General features: G+C 36.8%; 1 protein-coding gene across 5 annotated transcripts in view; it reads left to right on the plus strand.

The window, feature by feature from the left end:
* Positions 1 to 19,086, plus strand: part of CEP170 (centrosomal protein 170) — a 111,071-nt gene that overhangs the window by 589 nt on the left and 91,396 nt on the right. The window lies entirely within an intron of this gene.

A 19,086-nucleotide genomic window follows, 5' to 3' on the forward strand; every position in this document is an offset into this window, starting at 1 on the left:
CAATACCCTCCGCCGGCGGGTTTCCGCGCCTCGAGGAGACCTTTTCCGCTGGGCTTGTTTTGTTTGTTTGTGTGGGGCTTTTTTTTTGTCGCGCCTGTTTCAGAAAGCCCCCCGTGGCTGCAGAGGGTGTGTTTGCCCGCGTTTACCAACGACCGATGCCGTTCATCTGACACGCGGTGTTTCCGCCCCCTTAAAATAACGGTGTTTGCGCGGCGCGATGGAGAAGATCCCCGGGTTTTGCCACCTCCCTTATTGTGCGTTTCCACCCAACAAAGCAGGACTCTCGTGTTCAAAAGCGCTCGCCAGAATGCTCGATCTTTTCTTTCTTTCTTCCCATCGTGGAGAAAGCGTAAAATAACCTTTTTTATTTTTCCCCCCGCTTCCCSGTGGAGGAGGGGAAGTGGGAAGTGTCGGGCCGCTGTGTCGCCGTGGCCTGGGGACGAACGGGTTACGGCTCCTGACAAAAACCCGATGGCGGTTTTGAGACGCGAAGCGCTCGGCGGCGGAGGAAGCGGGCGGGGGGCGGCGCGGCGGCGCCCCGCGCCCCGCGCCCCGGCCGGATGCGGCCGGCGCTGCGGGCAGCCCTCGGCGCCGCGCTCTCCGCCGCCTTTGGCGCCCGGTGGAGCCGCCACGGTCGCCGGCGGCGGGCGGAGGTGCTGGTGCATCGCCCGCGAGCCCAGCTGGAGAAGCGGCCGCGGGCTGAAGCGCCCGTGATGGCCGTTGGGTGTAACAGTTATGTGGGTATAGGAGCCGAGGGGAGCCCGCTGGTGACAAGAGTGTTGGTGGTGGTGTACTAGCTGCCAGTCTTTTAGTCGTTATTTTAAACGCTTTTTAAGATGAGCTGACAATTAGTCCGTCTGTTCTTACGGTTTTATAAAAAAAAAATATATATATAAAACGGAGATGTAGTTGCTGTGCTGATGAATGAAGATAAGCAAGAGTTACATTCTTATGACAACCTAGAGAAGAGGTTACAGATAGCATGTGCTGCCCAGCACTTTGAAGGAATTATTTTATTCTCAGTGAAAGCAAAGATATTCAAAAATATTTATCTGCTTTGAAAGAATAAAGCCTGTTCCAAGCATGGTGAGGAACATCTCTCCCCCTCCTCCCCCCTGTGGAGCGCTGCTCAAGGCTTTGTGACAGTGATTTTGGTCCTGGGTTTGTCTGTGTAAAACAGCTTGTGGGACAGAACGATTTTTGTAAACTGAACTAGTATGTGATTAAATATGCTGTGATTTCCTGTGATTAATTTCCTCTGGGAATTATTTTCTGTCCAGATGTTGAGGAGTATATCTTACTGGAACTGAGCTCCAGTTTAGGACAAAAGATCCTAAACTTTATTTAGTGAAATGGGAGAGGGTAGGAAGGGAAGGTTAAAAATCAATACCTTTAAGAAACTGCTCTCCCTTTTTCATCTTCTAAACACTTTCTCCCTTTATATAAATGTATTTGTTTTGCTTTGTGTTTTTTTTTCTCTGAAAGAGAACATGAGGACTGGCTGAATGGAAAAAGAGAGAGTAGCTGAGTAAAAATAGAGAGAAAAAAAGTCTTATAGCTTGCTTTTGACAGAGTTCTCTTTAATCAACTATCTAAAAGTTATTTGTAATGAATCAGATTAAAAAAAACCTTTTATACATTTAAAGAGAAGTGTTTTGGCATGAAAGTTGCTACAGAACTTACCTTATCATGATACTTCATTTTCTTCAATATCTGTAGCAACTATTTTGCAGGTGACTTCCTACCATATCAAATCAGGCTGAACTTTGCAAATTAGAATAGGTTCTTATGCTTCATTAGCTGTAATAGACCTGGCAGGAAGAAATTCTTTAACAATTCTGTTGATAACATACAGTACAGAGAAGAGCTGGAATCCTGAAAGTGAGCTAGAGAGGTCTATGTTCACCTGCAGATGGGAACTAGGAAGCCTCCTTGATCAACTGGAGCAAAACCTATACCATGAATAGCTGCAGAAATTGGTTTTGAGGTGTCATTTCTAGTTCTTGCAAATGCAGGTAGAATGCAGGTAAAATTTCCTTGTCACAGCTGCCTTTCTTAGCTTTGGCAAGCAGAATTAAATGGAGGTGAAACAAATTATTTTTGTTATTCAGAAAGYCAAGAATATCTGTGAAATTCTACTTTTGCCTTAGAAAATTTTTAACAGAGGAGGCAGGCGTTGAACATATTCAGATATCAGAACTTGCAGAAATTCTCATATCTACCTCTAACATTTGTGAGGTTGTAAAATAAAGAAATAATTAAAAAAAAAAACCCAATGACATGCACTTCCCTCTCTTTGAAGAACTCTAGTATATGATTTAGTAAAAGTAGGTATGGTAGTGAGGAGGAGACTGAAATTTGAGGAAAGAAGGTCCTTTGTTAATGGAGGGAATGGAACTTCTAATTAGCTGACTGGGAGCTGGCATTCGATGTGTACATCTTCCTTTTTTAACAACTAGAGGTTTACAATGATAGTGCTAGATGAGCCTTTAAGGCTCCTTTCTGTTGCTACTAATGCTTTAACTCAATGTCCGCATTCGTTGTGGTCTATTGCTGCCATTGTGTCTTTTCTTGAGTTATTTTCCTTGTTTACTATGCATCTTCAATAGAGTAGTCTACAGATAGTAGCTTTCTTCACTGCACAGTGCTAACRCTTCCCTGGATCACAGATCATCCTGTCGATTGAATGAGGTGGGTGTCCTGGGGAAAATTAGTATGTGATCATTATTAAACTGTAGTGTAGTACATTAGATCGGTTGAAAAGTGCAAACTGTTGGTTTAAACAACTTCACGTATTCTCTGTTCCACAGTTATACACATACAGAAAAATATTAAAATAAGTTTTAAAGACTTGGTATTCCCGTATAGTTTAGTTTCTTCCACTCTGTGCTCTATGTGGAAAAGGTTTGTTTTTGTTTTTGAGCTGCATTTTTAGATAGAAATTGTATGACCTTTAAAATTCAGATTTTGATGATCTTCAAAAAACATGTGTTTTAATATATGTACTTTATCATATGTCAAAAGCAACTTCTAGAGACTTCAGATAAAAGCTACATGGGTGTTATAGCAGATTGCTCACAGTATTAGCTTTGAGAGAGGGAGACATAGAATCATAGAATGGATGTGGACTTGTGTTTGGGAAGGTAGTCAGTGCTGCATCACTGAAACTGAAGTTCATCCTTCAGGCACTTAGGCAGGAGTAAGGGAATAGGTGAGCGTTAAAGATTATATGGGTTAGCAGAATACCTCTGAATGAAGAAACCTCTCTTCTCCACTCTCCTCTGTTTACAGTGCAGCGTGGCCTTACCCTGTCTGTCACAGAGGCTTCGATACTTGTCTGACTGCATGAATAGTTGAGTCAGTCGACTAACACAGCAGAAAATTACTTTTCTTTTTGTTTTGCTTGATCTTTTTTTTTCCTGCATTTGCAAATAGAATTATCATATTGTGTGGTCAGAGGAGTCCCAGAGCAAGCACACAGAATGGAGACAGGCCTGTAAGAAGGGAATATTCCCTTTTTCAGTAGCAAAGAGCCTTTTGGTCTGCTCAGCTCTACTGTCTGTCTTCTGTGTCACTGCAGAATGTTGTGGCCAGAAGGATAGTTATGTATAAATCTAAGAAAACAAGATAATTAAAATACTGACTTTGTTCTTATAATTAGCCTTTAGTGAGTGTTCTTGATATGTAAAATGACTGCAGCCACAGAATATGTACTGAGAACATATCACTGGGTGGAAAAAAAATATTTCTCTGAAAAGTAGGTATGAAAAGCAGAGAGGGAGGAGAGGTGATCCTGTTAAGTTGTCTGGCCTTGGTTTAGGGAAAAGGAAGATTTTCGTGCCAAATGAATTTTGGGATCTTCAGTTTCACCAAGTTAAGTCTATGAATTTTTGAATATTTTCATTAATTTTTCACCTCATATTTCTCAAGGATGTTGGGAATTATGGTATTTCTCCTGTTTCATAAATAATCTTGACCTCTGCTTTTCAGAGAAATTGGTAACTGCATTTTAGTTGTGCTTTAAAGAAGGACTTTAGCCTTCAAATTAATAGATATCCAGCTGAAAAGAACGTCAGTCATGACATTCACTGTGTTTGTTGTGCTTCTAAAATTTAAAAAACTTTTACATCCTGTCTTTTGCTCCTGAAGTGAGGTCAGACTGAGTTGTTGAGGTTTTGTCACTTCTGCTTTAACAGATGCCTGTCATAAACCCAGATTTTTTTTTTAAGGTAGACGGATTTATGGTACATATGGTACATTATGGTACATATATACATAAACAGGATTAAAACAGGGGAAGTACTGTCAGAATAAATGTATTTTATTTTTAGCTTTTTTTTATACATATATGAGTTTTCTGGAGAAGAGTCTGCTGTGTCACTAATCATGTTGCTTAGATTAGTAAGCATGTAATTCTCTAATGYAGAGTTTTGCAGAAACACCATTCAGGTTAATTGGAAGCTTTTATAATATACTTAGGTGAATTAGAAGTAAGCAATCTACTGTCTGAGAAGGAGATTGTAAAAAATACAGGGGAAGGCAAGCTTCTGGAAATAATATTTTATACTTAAGATTTTAATTACTGTTTTGATAATGTTATTTGTACTAAATTTGACTCTCTTTTAAAGTATGGTAGGATAGCTGCTATCTACAATCCATTGAAAATAAAAAGCTATGTGGCAGATGCAGTAAGGTATGGTTTAATAACTTGTAGTATTTAATGAAAACTGAAATGGAAATAAGAATTGTAAGTCTTAGTATTGAACAGTGCGGCTTTTGTGACTTGTGCTACTTGATATTGATTTAGATAAATTGTATTTATTTATTCAAAATATGAATATGAAATGTCTTCTCATTTCATCCCGAGCAACATACTTGATAGAGTGTAGTAGTTCTTTCCTATATGAATGTAATAGACAGACGTGTTTATCAAGTTTTTTTATTCTCTTTTTAGAAACTGTTATGGGGGGGGGGAGAGAAGTCTTTTCCTTAGCTAAGTGCAACTCATTTTTAGAGCTCCAGCATCATCCACTGATGGTCCCCTCCTTAGTTTATCCTGCTGGGTTCCTCACAGGGATCATGTTCTCTTAAAGAGACAAATTGCCATAGTTACTGTTTCTACCTTTGTAAATCAAAACTTACTTTACCTTTTGATCTTTTCCAGTAGACTAAAATGGTATTTTCCTTGATAAACAGCTGAGTCTTCTAAAGTCTATGTGATGGGTTTGCCAGATCTTAAAGCACTTCATTCCCAATGAAGTTCTGGTTCTACTCATTTTGTTCCTTTCCAGGAAGTGCTGAAATACTGAGCTTTTCAATACTATAAAAACAGAAATAATGCCATTCCCTGGTGTTTCCAAGATGTTTCTTTGTGCACAGGGCACTGTACTAGTCTTTCCATGAAGAATGAACCCATTAAGCTAATCATTATGGTCTGGAAGTAGCAATACACTGAATGCATTAAATCAGACGTATTTATGACTTTTCACTCAAAATGACATCCTTAAATAATTTTTCTGATTATCTATCTATTACATTTCAAATACTTGGTAATCTAAGTATGCATTATCTTGTTGTGTTCAAAGCATTTTTCATTATCTTATATTTGCCATCTTCTGTTGGATTACATTTCAAGATTGGGAAGGAAAAACCCAGAAAGTTGGAATGTAATGATATCTCTCCTGTTCTTTTTCCTTGTGAACATATATTTCCTTGCTTTTGCTAATCCTTTGTTTTCAAATGATCTGATTGTTTGGTCCAGTGAAACTGTATCATTTCAGGAACCTCGAAGCAGTGATTTATTTCACACGATTTTATTTACTTGACTAAATGAAAGACGTTTAGTGGATAATATTTTTGTTTAATTTAAATTATTTTTTTTCTTCTAGAATTTTCATCCAAATGACCACAGTCAGTCAGACTGAAGGTCCATCAAACCCAGTATCTTGTCTCCAAGAATAACTATGGCCTTATGCATGGAGAGAGATAAGAAAGGAGCAGGCATATGTGGTATTTTCACCTAAAGCATTGCTAGTCTTCATTTGTTTTCTGCTCAGGACTTCCTGTTTCACGTGTGGTTTCTATTACGGGTTATTTCTTCTACTTCATCCACATTTCTTCATAGGTGTATTGAAAAGATGTATTGAAAATTCAGTTAAAATGACCTACTTCAGACATTAATTTCTCATATGCATTCAGGTGCATACAGGTTTAATTTAATAATTAAAATTTTGATTTCTTACATATTAGTGTTACTACAGAAGAGTCAACACAATTTGTGAGGTTAGTGAAAAGTAGGCTTATGCTCATCTATCTCTACTTTCTTTTTTAATGATAATGTTTTCTTTTAACTGGGTTTCTTTTAACTTGGTTTCYAAAGGGGATATTCATACACCATGAGAGTCAAACATTTCCTGTAAGAATCATCCCTGTTTGGGATGATTCACAAGTCAAAAAACACAGTCTGCACTTCAGCTGTAAGACTGAATATAAAACGGGCTATTACACATCTTTTTTTGAAAAGTGAGCAGATACTRTTCCAGAAACTATCAAGGAAACATTGAGAATCTACAACTACTTTTTATTTAGCTTTTGGGTTGGCATAGAGTTTTGAAAAATGGTGAGAACTAATTGATGTAAGAATTAGGGAGTCATTATCGTATTTTCATGAAATAGATTATATTGCCCTTTGTGGTCATTTCATGTTTGGTTTTACTATTATAGTTCTTGCTGATAAACATACAAAAATGTCATGTTTAAATAATATTTTTCATCTAAATGCTATTCTGTCATCATGTTCTTAGTACTCAAAATAGAACACTAATTTTGTTGCAATCATATTGGAATAATGGCATTTGTTTTGCTAATGTCTACACTAACTTGAACCTTTGGCAACATCAGTGAAACTGATTAGCTTTAAGTCTGTCAGAATTAAAAACTGTGTTCAGTTTTAACAATTACTGTTGGGTTATTGCTGATTACAAATTCTGTAGCATATTTTGAATCCATCAAGTTTTATTTAAAATATGATGAAATACACATTGCAATCTCTTCTAGATCCTTTGCAGTCCTAATATATTGCAAGGAATCTTACAAGTCGTTGTTTTTCCTGCTTATTGTTCTTTGAGAGGTGAGGTGGCATGCCTGATGGCCATCCTACAAACACAGCTTTGGTAGCATATCAGAAAGAGATGCAAATTCTTACAGGTCTAAAATACCAGTTGAATGGATGTGTATGGCTTAATGCAAGCTACTTTTAACTTTTTCTGATTAGGAATCTCTTCTGTAGATGGTGCTACACGGCTTTGTTCTCTTCAGTTTTCTTTCCAAGTTGAAGAACAGTAAGAAAGATAATGTAACTGGCACAGAACTGATACTGTTGAAAAGAAGTAGTTGGGTATATTCAGTAGCTATATTCTGAAGAAGAATACACATAAGGAAGCTGAGTGAGCCATGACAAAACATATTCACACATTAAAAATGGAAAAGAATTTCATATAAAACATAACTGTAAAAAATGAGGTTGAAACAAAGGTTGAACTTAAGTTTTGGCATAACTTGAGAGAGAATGGCTAGACAGTCCAGAGGTGTCAGAAACTTAAACAAAAAACTCTCCTGCTCCCCCCACCCTGAGAATTACAGTAGTTGAAATGTGGTAGTYGTCAAGTAAAATGTATTGTTGTTTCTGTTAATTTTAGTTTGCCATACTATTTTATGTTGAATCTTCATACCTGKTTTTGTCTCTTTTGCTCCTATCAAATCTGGTTATAACTTCCTTGACCACTGAATGATCAAAACTAAACCAGTGTTAACTTCATTTACCTTCTCTGCCTATTTTAAGAAAATGAGCTGCTGTTTAAAAATTAAAAGGTCTGACTTCTCAGAAGTCTTATGAATCTTATGATCTACTTATCATAATGATAAGTATATGAACATATGAATCTCCAATCCCCTTGAAGGCATCAGGAGCTTTAAAAATCTGACTGAAACACAAATGTATTGCTTTTCCATGTTTGTTGTAAATCCCTAAATTCCTATAAAGGAATAAAAATCTGACTTTTATCTGGGAAACCAGTGTTGGTAGAGAGAGCTATAAAAAGCTAGGTAGTGGATGCAGCAGATTTGGAGACTGAACTTGAGATTACAGGATCAAACTTTTAAACAGTTGTAAGACTGATAAAGAGGTCATAGTTTGGGTTCATCTGTTTCTTATTGCTGGAAAAAAAAGCATTTTACTAGGCATTCAGCAAAAGATCGTATAAATGATTGTTATTCATAAATGCTATCTGAGATGAAAATTTAAATCTCTATCAATTTTGTTTCAGGAAGAAAAGTAGTTATAACAGACTGTGTTTAATGGTGGGAAAAACCCCTCCATCTCTTACAGATGTGGTGCAGTATAGTAGCTGCAGTTACACTGTRGTTGCTCATATGCTACCTCTGTTATCGCAGTACGATGGTATGAGTGGGTTTGATCTTCGGTGTGAATTTCTGCATTCATCCCTGGTAATCAAAAAAAGAGAGCATTTAGTCCACACCTGTGTGTTCTTGTCTACCCCAAACTCAAACTGTTTTTTTTTTCCTCTCTCACTTTATTTTCCCTTGCTTTATAAATCCTGAGCACCTTTTCTCTGTGCTCAGTAGTGAAGTTGGAATGCATGATACTGCTTCTGTTTGCTCCTGAACTGTTATAAGAAAATGTTCTCTTTTCAGTTGTGATGTAAAGCCTTGTATGTAATTGGGCCTGGCTGAGCTGTTCATCTGCCCAAGTTCTTGGTGAAGTCAGTGAATTTTTAGGTGCACAGCTGACTTCTATATGTGGCAGGATTTTTCTGGGCCTGAAAGTGCAAGGCACAGAATAGCATTATATTCTTTAACTCATTAGAGAAACTTCATTGAATGGCATTATCCAATAGGATCTTTCTTTTTTTCCAGATATAAATATTTCCTCCTTCAGTATTTGTATCTTCAGAGTCACCATGTATAATTGTTTTGCATACTACATGTGTGTTGCTTTGCTAAAACTGCAAATACAAAGTCAGCTTCCTGCTTCATGGGGCTTTGGTAGTCCAGAATCCTAGTGAAATTGTTCTCTTGCATGATTATGGTTGTAATGGTATCATTTCTTAGCATGGCCTAGTTACTTGCTTTGAGGAGGTCGAAAGTTGTAACAGAACTAAGAACTAAATTATTTAGCAACTGAGTTTCTGGGTGTCTGATACACTTTTTAATGTATGTATGTAGTATAAATGTTTTATTTATTCATCATACTTTGAGCTCTGTATTGCTAAAAAAACAAGAATTTTTTTTCTTCTAGCGCTTTTGACATTGCTTTCAGACTCTTTAATTATGTTTACCTGGATTAATGCACCCTACACTAACAATTTTCAATTAGTGCAGTTAATATTACTATTTTTAACTTAAATCTTTGACAAAGTATATTAATTTTTATTTTTATATTGTTTGAACAGCCTACAGAATATAGTCCTTTCTAAGGTTGCAGGAAAATAAGCTGAAACACCAATATCAAGATATGAGAGTGAACTAGGAAGTTCTGACTTGTCCAGTTTAGGCATATAGAAGTCTTTGATTTTAATAAAAACTAATAAGCATACTGCTGTCGTTTTAGTGGAATCCATAAAATTATTTTAAACAGTGCTTTGAGAGAAAGCCAGATTAGTACATTTTAAATCTTCAGCTTCCCATATTTTGTGGTTTTCTCTCCTTGCTTCAGTGCAGTTTCATTCCATAAACAAGAAAAGTGATGTACCTTACTATTCTTGTCTGTTGTGCTTCTTGGGAGATAATGATAATGCATTGAAAAAAAGACTTCATTCAAAGATATCTGTGTATCGCTTTATTTGTATAGTTATTTCTGTACTAATTCATCCTTTCTTTTCAAGATATTTATTCACATTTTGGGGGCAAAAATCTGGGACAACATTAGAAGACTACGTTAGTGTATCACAATGTGAAAGACTATAAAGGTTTGATCATTGACCTATGCTGTGCTATGGGGGGGGGGAAGGAGAGAAAGAAAAAAGAAAAAAACAGTCCAGGCAGGTGAGAGAATAAAAATATGGGTTATTTTTTTTAAAAAAGTGCATGGTTTTTAAGCTATAGTGAGGTAAAAGTAATAGAACTAGTTTATATGTGAATGTTAATAATTATCTTAAAATTTGTTAGTACCATAAACCTGTCTAAATGTAGGAAGTTCTGCGAGATCCCTTAGCAGCCTAAGCAGAACTGCCAGCTGCCCTGCTCCTGCTGTCTTCYGTTTTGCAGCCCTGCTCCGCTTCTTTTAGTGCTTGGTTTCTGCGCGCTAGTTTCTGGGAACAGTTTGTTTGGGGAGCATAGAAGCTGGGAAGGGTTACCTTCTCCGTGGTTTTAGATGCTGAGATAGCTCAGTTGCGCAGCCACATGAGTACTGGAGCCAGGGCAAACGGAGCAGTCAAAATGATGCGGTTTGGGCCGYGTGAGAGTGCTGGAATCCGGAGAGCAGTGAGACTGGCTTAGCTGTGGAGCCACAGCTGCAGTCCAGCATATGCATTATGAGGACCGCTATATTGGGTTAGAGCCATCCATTTGCCTGTTGGTTGAGTCTGCGACAATAAGGCTGAAAATAAGTCAATAGAGTGAAGTTCTAGGCATGTAAGCTGACTTACTACAGAGCCAATTAAATATTGATTTCATATGTATCAGTTTTCTTTTCTCCTATTATGTGGCCCATCCAAGGAATTCAAGGTAGTTTACACTGGAAGTAGGTTATTTGAGATTTACTGCAGTGGACATATGGATGCATGAGCAGTTACTGTGGAAGAGACGCCACAGTGAAAGTTCCCTTCCCATATTGCTTTCCAGTAAATGGTTTCTATGTTTATATCCTTAATTAGGTAAGTTTAATTGAGTTACTAAAAACTCCTCCGTTTGAGCCGGTACAAATTTGAGCATAAATTGTTTCAATTTCACTCTAAGTTCTGAATGTTTATATATATTGGAATTTATAATTTTTTCAGATAATAGAATCTGTGGAAGAATTTCAAAATAAAATGCATTTTTTCCCTTGTAAACTAAACTTGCAAGACCATCTGGAAAACATTTTGAAGAAAAAGAATAAAAGTCAGAGTCTTTGAAGCAGTGTTGTTCATAGTGTTCCTCTTACTACTTGTAGTTAACATACGAATGCTAGAGTAAATTTTTTGATCATGATTTTTCAGTTATTTGTTTAATTTTAGCTGCATTTCTGTTTACAAAATTTGGCAGATGGATAGTTAGTCATCTATTTTAGAGCACCTGTTCTTAACTGTAGTTTGACYGTAACGTGAAACATCTTATGTTTAGTCCATAATGATGATTGTGTTTATATATGTGAAATACCCTAGGAATACACTCATTCTTTTAAAAATCTTTATATATCCAGAATGTAGATCATGCTCAACTTGTTCATCTTGTGGACCAAGTACAGGAAATGTTTATATTTATTCCACTTCTCCCTCCCTTCTCTAATTTGTTATAGGATGTGGCATATACATCAAAGGTTAAAGAAAAAAAAGTGCTTCTGAAATTCTGACAGCTGTGAAAACAGTTTGCTTGTGGTTCACAGTAAAGCAATCCTCTTAAGATAAAATGGAGAGAAAATCACATGCTGGAGAACCAGTTATGCCTGGTTTCCTAGGGATGTGTCCTATATCCCAGACTCTTGCTGAATGTGTTCTCTGCGCTTGCAGGATTTGTACCGTTCAGGTTATTTCCTCACAGACTGTTGCAGGTTCTCAACCAACAGGCAAGAGGCAGCCTGTGTTGCAGTTGTGCTGAGCCACGCAAGTGCGCTTAGCCAGCAGGCCTCAAACTTGCAAGTGCTGTATTCACACTGCAGGGTTTCTGCCCGCAGCGCCAGAGCCTTGCACTTCTGTTCTCAACTCACCCCTCAGGCCTCTCCAAACTTGTGGGAGCTCTGTATCTCTGAAAGCTCTACCTCTCAGAAGCTTATTTGTTAGGAGCGACTGGCAGAAAAAGAGTGACTACTTAAGCCTTACTTCYTTAGGCAACTAAAAGATGTTTTCAGTAGGAGTTTTAATTAGTAACTCTGTGGCAGAAGGAGAAAACAGTTTTTAAAAACTGCAAATAATTTCTTTTAAAGTACATGCTTTTACTTGATGGAAGAAATATGCCTTGTTAAAAATATGTCTAGGGACAAACAAAAAAAGGCTGTAATTGGAACTTTTGGGGATAAGTGTGAGAAAAAGTTAGTTTTTTATGTAACAGATTTACCTTWTTTTTTAAATAGGAAATGTGCAAGAAGTAAAGTCCAGGAAGAGCCATGGCAAAATAAGCAACTATAGAAATGCAACACTAATTTACTGTAAAATGTTAGGTGTWGTAATTTGTTAAACTGTAAGGAGTGTTGATCTGAGAGCACTGTTAGTAAAAATAACTGTTAGATCATGGAAACCTAGAGYAATTTAAAGAACAGAGGATGTGGATTGTCCCAGCCTTAAAAAAGGGAACTGAGGATGATCTCTCTAATGAACTTCATATGCTTTTGTCTGTATTCAGTTTTGTGTCAAAATATTCTTCTGGTTGACCAAAAATATATTGCAGCAGTGTGGTCAATGCTGTGTAACATAGCTTTTCTATTTTGTATGTGGCTGAACACGACTAAGTTCCCAGTAACCTTTTTTTTTTTTTTTTTTTTGAGGAGGAGGAGGCAGCCTAAAATGAGACTTGTGCAGTGACTGCAAATAAACAAAACCCGCAAACCTTCACTGAAGTACTGGTGAAAGGGATGACTCAGTCCCTGTTGTGGATGGGGCTATAGTGCTGCTTCCTATTGTGTTGGTTCTGTGCCTGGAGTAGTGTGTGTGGAGTTCAGAGCTCTCTTCCGGTTTAACCTTTCCTTGCACTTCCCCCTCTCCCCCTGCCTTTTTTTGTAACAAAATTGAAGGTGTCAGTCATTGGACTTGCAAAGAAAAAATGTATCTAAATTTCTTRCCAACAATGTTACTAGAATTCCAAATTTTTGTCTAATGACATACCTGTTTGCATGCATTTAGTAGCCTTCTAAAATATTTGTTGTAGTATACTAGTAAAAACATTTTCCGGTAGTCTCCAGCTGTCCCAAAGTTGACTGGTTCTTCATTGTATTATTTTGGAAAACATATGCTGATGCTATACCAAATCAACTTTAAGCCAAATTATCACAAATCATTTTTTAAAAAGCTTATAAAGGTCCAGCTAAAAGTGTTCAACCTATGTAGCAGTGATGGTTTATGATGGTGATCTAGTTGAGGGATTATAATATACTTGCGCAAACAGATCCTTGTGTAACAACAGCAGAGGTGAGCTGTCATCACTGTGTTTCAAAAAACAGTTTAATTCTGAAAGTTTACAGTGACARTTTTACACATGACTGGTCACCTTTAGTGAATGAGACAGTGTAAGAGCTAGAACAAAATTTTACCATCCTGTAGTCTAGTTGCTGTGTTTCTGTTTGCAGGTTGCATACAAGAAGGGAGTACATAGACACTCCCAGCAACCGTGGAATTGTTCTTCTYCACGGAAGCCATTTCCTATATAGTAATGACAGATTGTTTCAAATCTGGACTGTAATCTACACRGCTTTGCAATATTTGCAATAGATAGTATTTATCATTAAAGCTGTGGATATTCTTATTGTCTATGTAAATGTCTTTCCCTCCTTCAGATTTTGCTTAATTATTGATGATATCTTTTTGGCAGTTGTTTTCGGGACATGATCAAACACTGAGAAAGTCTTTTTGTTTAGTTTGTTACAAGTTTCATTTTATGGGMAGAAACAGAGATGAGAGAGGCACATTACATTAAAGACAAATATTATAGACTGAAATGCAAGTCTGGGTTCCTGTTGACTGATTCTGGATTTGGCTAAAGGATTGAACAAATAATAAAAATATAAGGCATTTTAAGCCTTTTTCTATTCTACTTTTTTTGCAGATCTTTAGGAAGAGGATTCCCCATCAAGGAAAGTTCTTAAAGTTCAGTGTATAATGTGGCCTTATCTTAATGTCAGAGATTGTGAAATGGTTAATGGAAACTCTGCAGTCTTCAAAAATTAGCATGGTAGCTGTGACTTAAAGAAGTCTGGCTTTAAGCTTGTACTACATTAAATAGAAAAAAAAATCACCAACAACATATAAAGAATTACCTGGAGATCTTTCAAAAATAATTGTAAGAGCTCTAAAGTAAAATGACTATAGTAGAGAGATGCTTTGTAGAATATCAATGTATTCTTCAACATAATTGAGACAGAATAAATGAGCTTTTATCTTCTAACCCCCCCCCATACTTCAGACAGTGAAGATTGCCTAGAGCAGATGTTGCTTATAATTTTAATGAAGTGAAATTTTGAACCTCTGGTTATATTGTAGAATAAGTACATCCAAAAATTTATTTATTATATAGGCACTGTCTTAGTAGATCTTGGAACAAACAACTTAGTGTGTTTCCAAGAAAAATACATCTGTGGACTTGGCTATTGAGAAAAATTGTAAAAAGGTCCAAATCATTCCATAAGGGAGAGGGCAGAGTGTATCACATATTTTGTATGAAGCCTATCTTGGAATAGTAAGTACATTTTTTCATGTAACAATGGACATATAGCAAAGAATAAGATGAATACCTGTTTCAAGTTGTATGTCTATCAGACTGTGAACAGATGTGGAGATCATTAAGGTTGATTTCAACAGTTGTCCTTTAACCATTCATTTTGCTTCCATTTCTTATGTACTTGCATATTGTTTCAAGAAGTAGAATGCAACTGAAAAATGTTAAAATGATTCAAATACATGTTTTTCTTTGGAGACTATACTTCTCTTCATGCCCACAAGGTAAATAATTCCCTGTACTAAAGAAGGAAAAAAATGTCATTGCTTTGAATGTAATCTAATCTTACCGAGTATCTTGGAGACAAGGAAGAAAAAAAACATGTATTTCACAATTTTGAGGAAAGTGAAATCACCACCCTTGGGAAGTTAAAAAGTCCAGTTCTATTTGCAAAGTAGTATTTGTTTTGTCCATAATGCTCAGGACTGTGATCAGTACTTAGCCAATGCAAATAAGACTTCCTCCCTCTTCATACAAAACCTACAAAATTATTTTGAATATGCTAGGATGAAGGCAGTGAGGAGAGGATTTGGTTATATGATTAAGATTACACTCTCCCTGAATGTAGTGCATGATTTTTTTTTCTTGTTTGCTTGTCTTGGCAATGGTATGGTTTGATATGGTTTGAGCCTAGGTTGTGTGGGTTTTGTTGGTGGGTTGTTGGTTTGTTTTCTTTTTTTTCTTCTTTTATTGGTAATTTTCATTAAAGGAGTCTTTCACTCACCCTGCTCCCCCTGCCCCAGGAGAACTTGGTTATGGTTTTTTGGCCTGTTGACCAAAATTATTTTTTCTATTTTTTCATTACTAAAAGCTACTTACCAGACGGTTCTGTGAACCTACTGGTTATGCTAGTCTCTGCATAGACAGCCCTGTTTGGTTGGAATGAAATATGACAATTTCAAAATACTTTTCCCTGTGCAGTTCCTTAGTATGAAAGAGGATAGTGGACAAAATATGAACACTTGATTTTTTTTATCTGAAGTCTAAGCTACTTTCACAAGCAGTCTTTACCCTTTATTTCACCTGTTTATTAAACCACAACTTTTGAACAGTGTTGCCTTCATGTAGGAAGGCTGCAGAGGAGTATATACATGAGAACTGATTTCTTGCTTATGAACATCCTAAAGATTAGGAATAGAAAATAAGCTATCATTTCTTTTTAGTAGTTGCAAAATGGCTTTATTGTCCATGATCAGGGTGTAAAATAGAACAGCATTTTTTAAAGTCTGAATGGCTTTATCCTAGTGACTAACAATTGAGTATGCTTATAACAATTTAAAACCTAATGCTTAGACTGAGAATACCATGAAACTGTGTATTACACTTTTTTTTACCTTTGAGTATCTCAATTATTATGGCAGGCTGAATAAAAGGCTTGTCACTGTTGTGTAAGACTGTAACCGTGTATAAGAGAAAATTTTGCACAGAACCTGTAATCAGTCTTTAAAATTTGCATGTTTACTAGTATACTCACTAAAAACAACCAGTATTCTGTTTTTTGGCAAGCTGTTGAGTCTTTGTTTCAATCTGCTGATAGCAACATTGTTCTGATAAATCATTTTAAATACTATTTGATAATCTACATTCTACTATAAGTTGCTATTTTTAGCTTGGTGTTTTCTGAATCCCCTTTTTCTTGGAATAGGGACTGTTAGTGTATGGAAAGACATGACTATCTTAATAGTTCTTGTAGCATTTAACTCCTCTTTCTTGAATGTTTTAAACAGGAGGCAATTCAGTTCTGTTTTTGTTTTTTTTTGTTTTTGTTTTTTTTGCTTAAACTTGGTAGAAAGTCTTAATTTTAGACTTTCTATTTGTTGTGGACATCCTGTTTATTCATGCAAATATCCTTCTGCATCCTGAGGCAATTAAATAATCCAGAACCATCAATTAAGCCTGATTTGTATGTACATTTCTTGCAATATTTGTAAGTTGATAAAATAGTAAAGGATTTTTTCCCCCTGATTTTACAGTCACGGTTTGGTATCTATAGACCTATTAATAAGCTAAAAGCAAGCCTGCGTCTTCCTGGGGTCTCAACTGTCGGGAGATTTTTTTTTTTGTTTGTTTAGCTTTTGTTAAGTGATTATCAGAGGAAAAATGGAGTAGACTACAGCCTTCCAAATCATTGTGCCCTATCCCTCAAAATCAGAAACGCAAGCAACTTACGGTGCAGCTGTGCTCTTGGCAGGAAAAGAGATTTGTTTCAGTGTTGGTTCTGACTATTCCTGTATGTCACAGCAATAAAATAGATAGAGATGCACTTGTGGGCTGGACTAGAGGRAGAGGATATTGGGGGTAGCGCCATCGAGGACAACAAGTGTGCCCCTTGCAGTGGGTGCCTGTCAGGGGGGCACAGCTCCTGCCCTGCCTTCTGGTCCGTCTCCTCGTGCATCCGAAGGAGTATCTGGGCTCCTTCTGCAGAGATCTCCAACTCTGAGAATGCAGGAGAAGAATCTCCTTCTATCATCAGTAGCACTCCTAGCTTATATGCCCTTTTAAATCAAAATCCAGGGAAGCAATGCATTTGCTACTGGGGTGTCTGCCGTGCCCTCCTGGGAAGGTGAGCTCCTTCGCCCTGAGGCAGCTGCTGTGGCTGCATGCCTTTTCCTTCCTCTTCTGTTCTCTCCTGGCCAGAGAGCTCCTGAGAAGTACACTGTTGTATTGATTTTGTAGGAGCTTAAGACTCGTGCTGGTTTATGTTTTGGATTTATATCGTGTCTAATGTACGTATCTACTGCTATTGGATATATGCTAATAAATAAATGAAGGGGGGGGGTGATTCACCTTGATCTCCTGATGCTTTATAAAGCCATTTGCGTACTCTGGTTCTTATTACTATCTTTAAAAAAGTGTTCATGGTCTTCATTATATTTTTTTTGTCTCTTTGATTTTAAAATAATAAGAAGAAAATGTATGCTTTTTTWAATACTGGTTCTGACACATGTTTAAAGTGAACTGTTTTCTCTGTCCTTAAACAAAAGATCCAGATGATTCTCTAGACTAAGATAAAAAGGGTTTGCATAGCCCTGTTTTACATTCTTTTCTATTCTCCTTCCCTGTGCACATTTTTTTCAAAGTAGTGGTTAAGAGGGTTTCTTTACTCTCAGTAGCTCCCTTGTTCTGTAGAGTTTAGTCATAGCTAAATCTTTGTGTGGACATTGTTGACAATTACRTATTTTAGCAGAAATATAAGGACTTAGCAAGTATTTCTGATTTTCCTTCAAGGAACTCTAGCTAAATTCAGAAATCTGAGCTGAGATGRAACAAGTCATATACCTCAGAAGCAAAATGAAATCCTGATGGCGTTGTTCAGTTCTCTTACATCTTAAACTTATGGAGGTTTACCTGACAAGCCTATAATGCAAGAATTAAAGTGAGTTTTACAARTTTTATGGCTTAGTTGTATGATAGACATCCTATTTGTATTCCACTTTTGATCAAAATAGTTAAATTGGATGGACGCTTAGCTTTTCYCTTGGATTTCCAATTTTCTTCCCCTTTATGTACCCATTTTCATGCTTGCTTTCCACTTTCACTCCATTATGTCAGTGTTTCATGAAAGGTAGGAACTTTGATATAAAGAAATACTGRTATTAGTTATAGTCTGAACAGGAACAGCTTCTTGTTCAGGAATGTGCATGGTGTTTGAATGTTACTATAGAAATGTGTTTAAGTGAGTTTTCCAGTCAGAAAAATGTTCAGTAATTTCTATGGTAAAATTTGAACTCTGATGTAATTAGCAGTTGTTGCTTGTTGGGCAACTGCAAAAAACTTTGGATTGTCCTGGTCAGATTTCCCCTGTAGGTGAGCACATCTTCTCTCTGTAATGTTGCAGAAGAGTTCCRGTGTTTTTAAGCGTATCTTACCTTGTTCACGAAATATCTTATCTTGTTACTTCCACTGTCTTTTACTACCTTTTATGGGTATTTTGTTTTTAACCATTATGGATGCTGTTAGGGCACTTTATGTTTCACTCGAGGCTCAAWGTAGTGTTTTCACTCGACATACAGGTGAAACCATTACTTCGGTGTGTCTTTTCACTGTGTTAAACTTCATTTTATAGATGTGTATCATGTTGCTTGACAAGTCAGGGCCAGGTTTAAAGTTTTTCTTCTTCTGCTTTTGAAGTCCACTATCTGTGAATTCAGAAAGCCAGTAAGTTCTTCAAGAAATATTTTCRTCTATCATTAGTCTAAAACACTTTAATTTGTACTGTATTTATTTACAAATATTGGATGCTCAGTGATGGAAGCTATGGTATGAAAACCCACGTATGCAGCCTCAGTTTCAGTCCCTTGCTTTATGAAAGGTTCTTCAGCTATACCTCTTGTCTTTTTCTYCCCCGTACAAGATACCTGCTTTATTGGCAAACCTGGGTGATGAATTGGCTCTAGGAATCAGTGAGAACTGTTGCATTAAGGAGGCTGTTGCCTGAGGAGCCTT

This window comes from Rhea americana, unplaced genomic scaffold (genome assembly GCF_003343005.1).
Source record: "Rhea americana isolate MKP2758 unplaced genomic scaffold, rheAme1 scaffold_166, whole genome shotgun sequence".
Lineage (NCBI taxonomy): Eukaryota > Metazoa > Chordata > Aves > Rheiformes > Rheidae > Rhea > Rhea americana.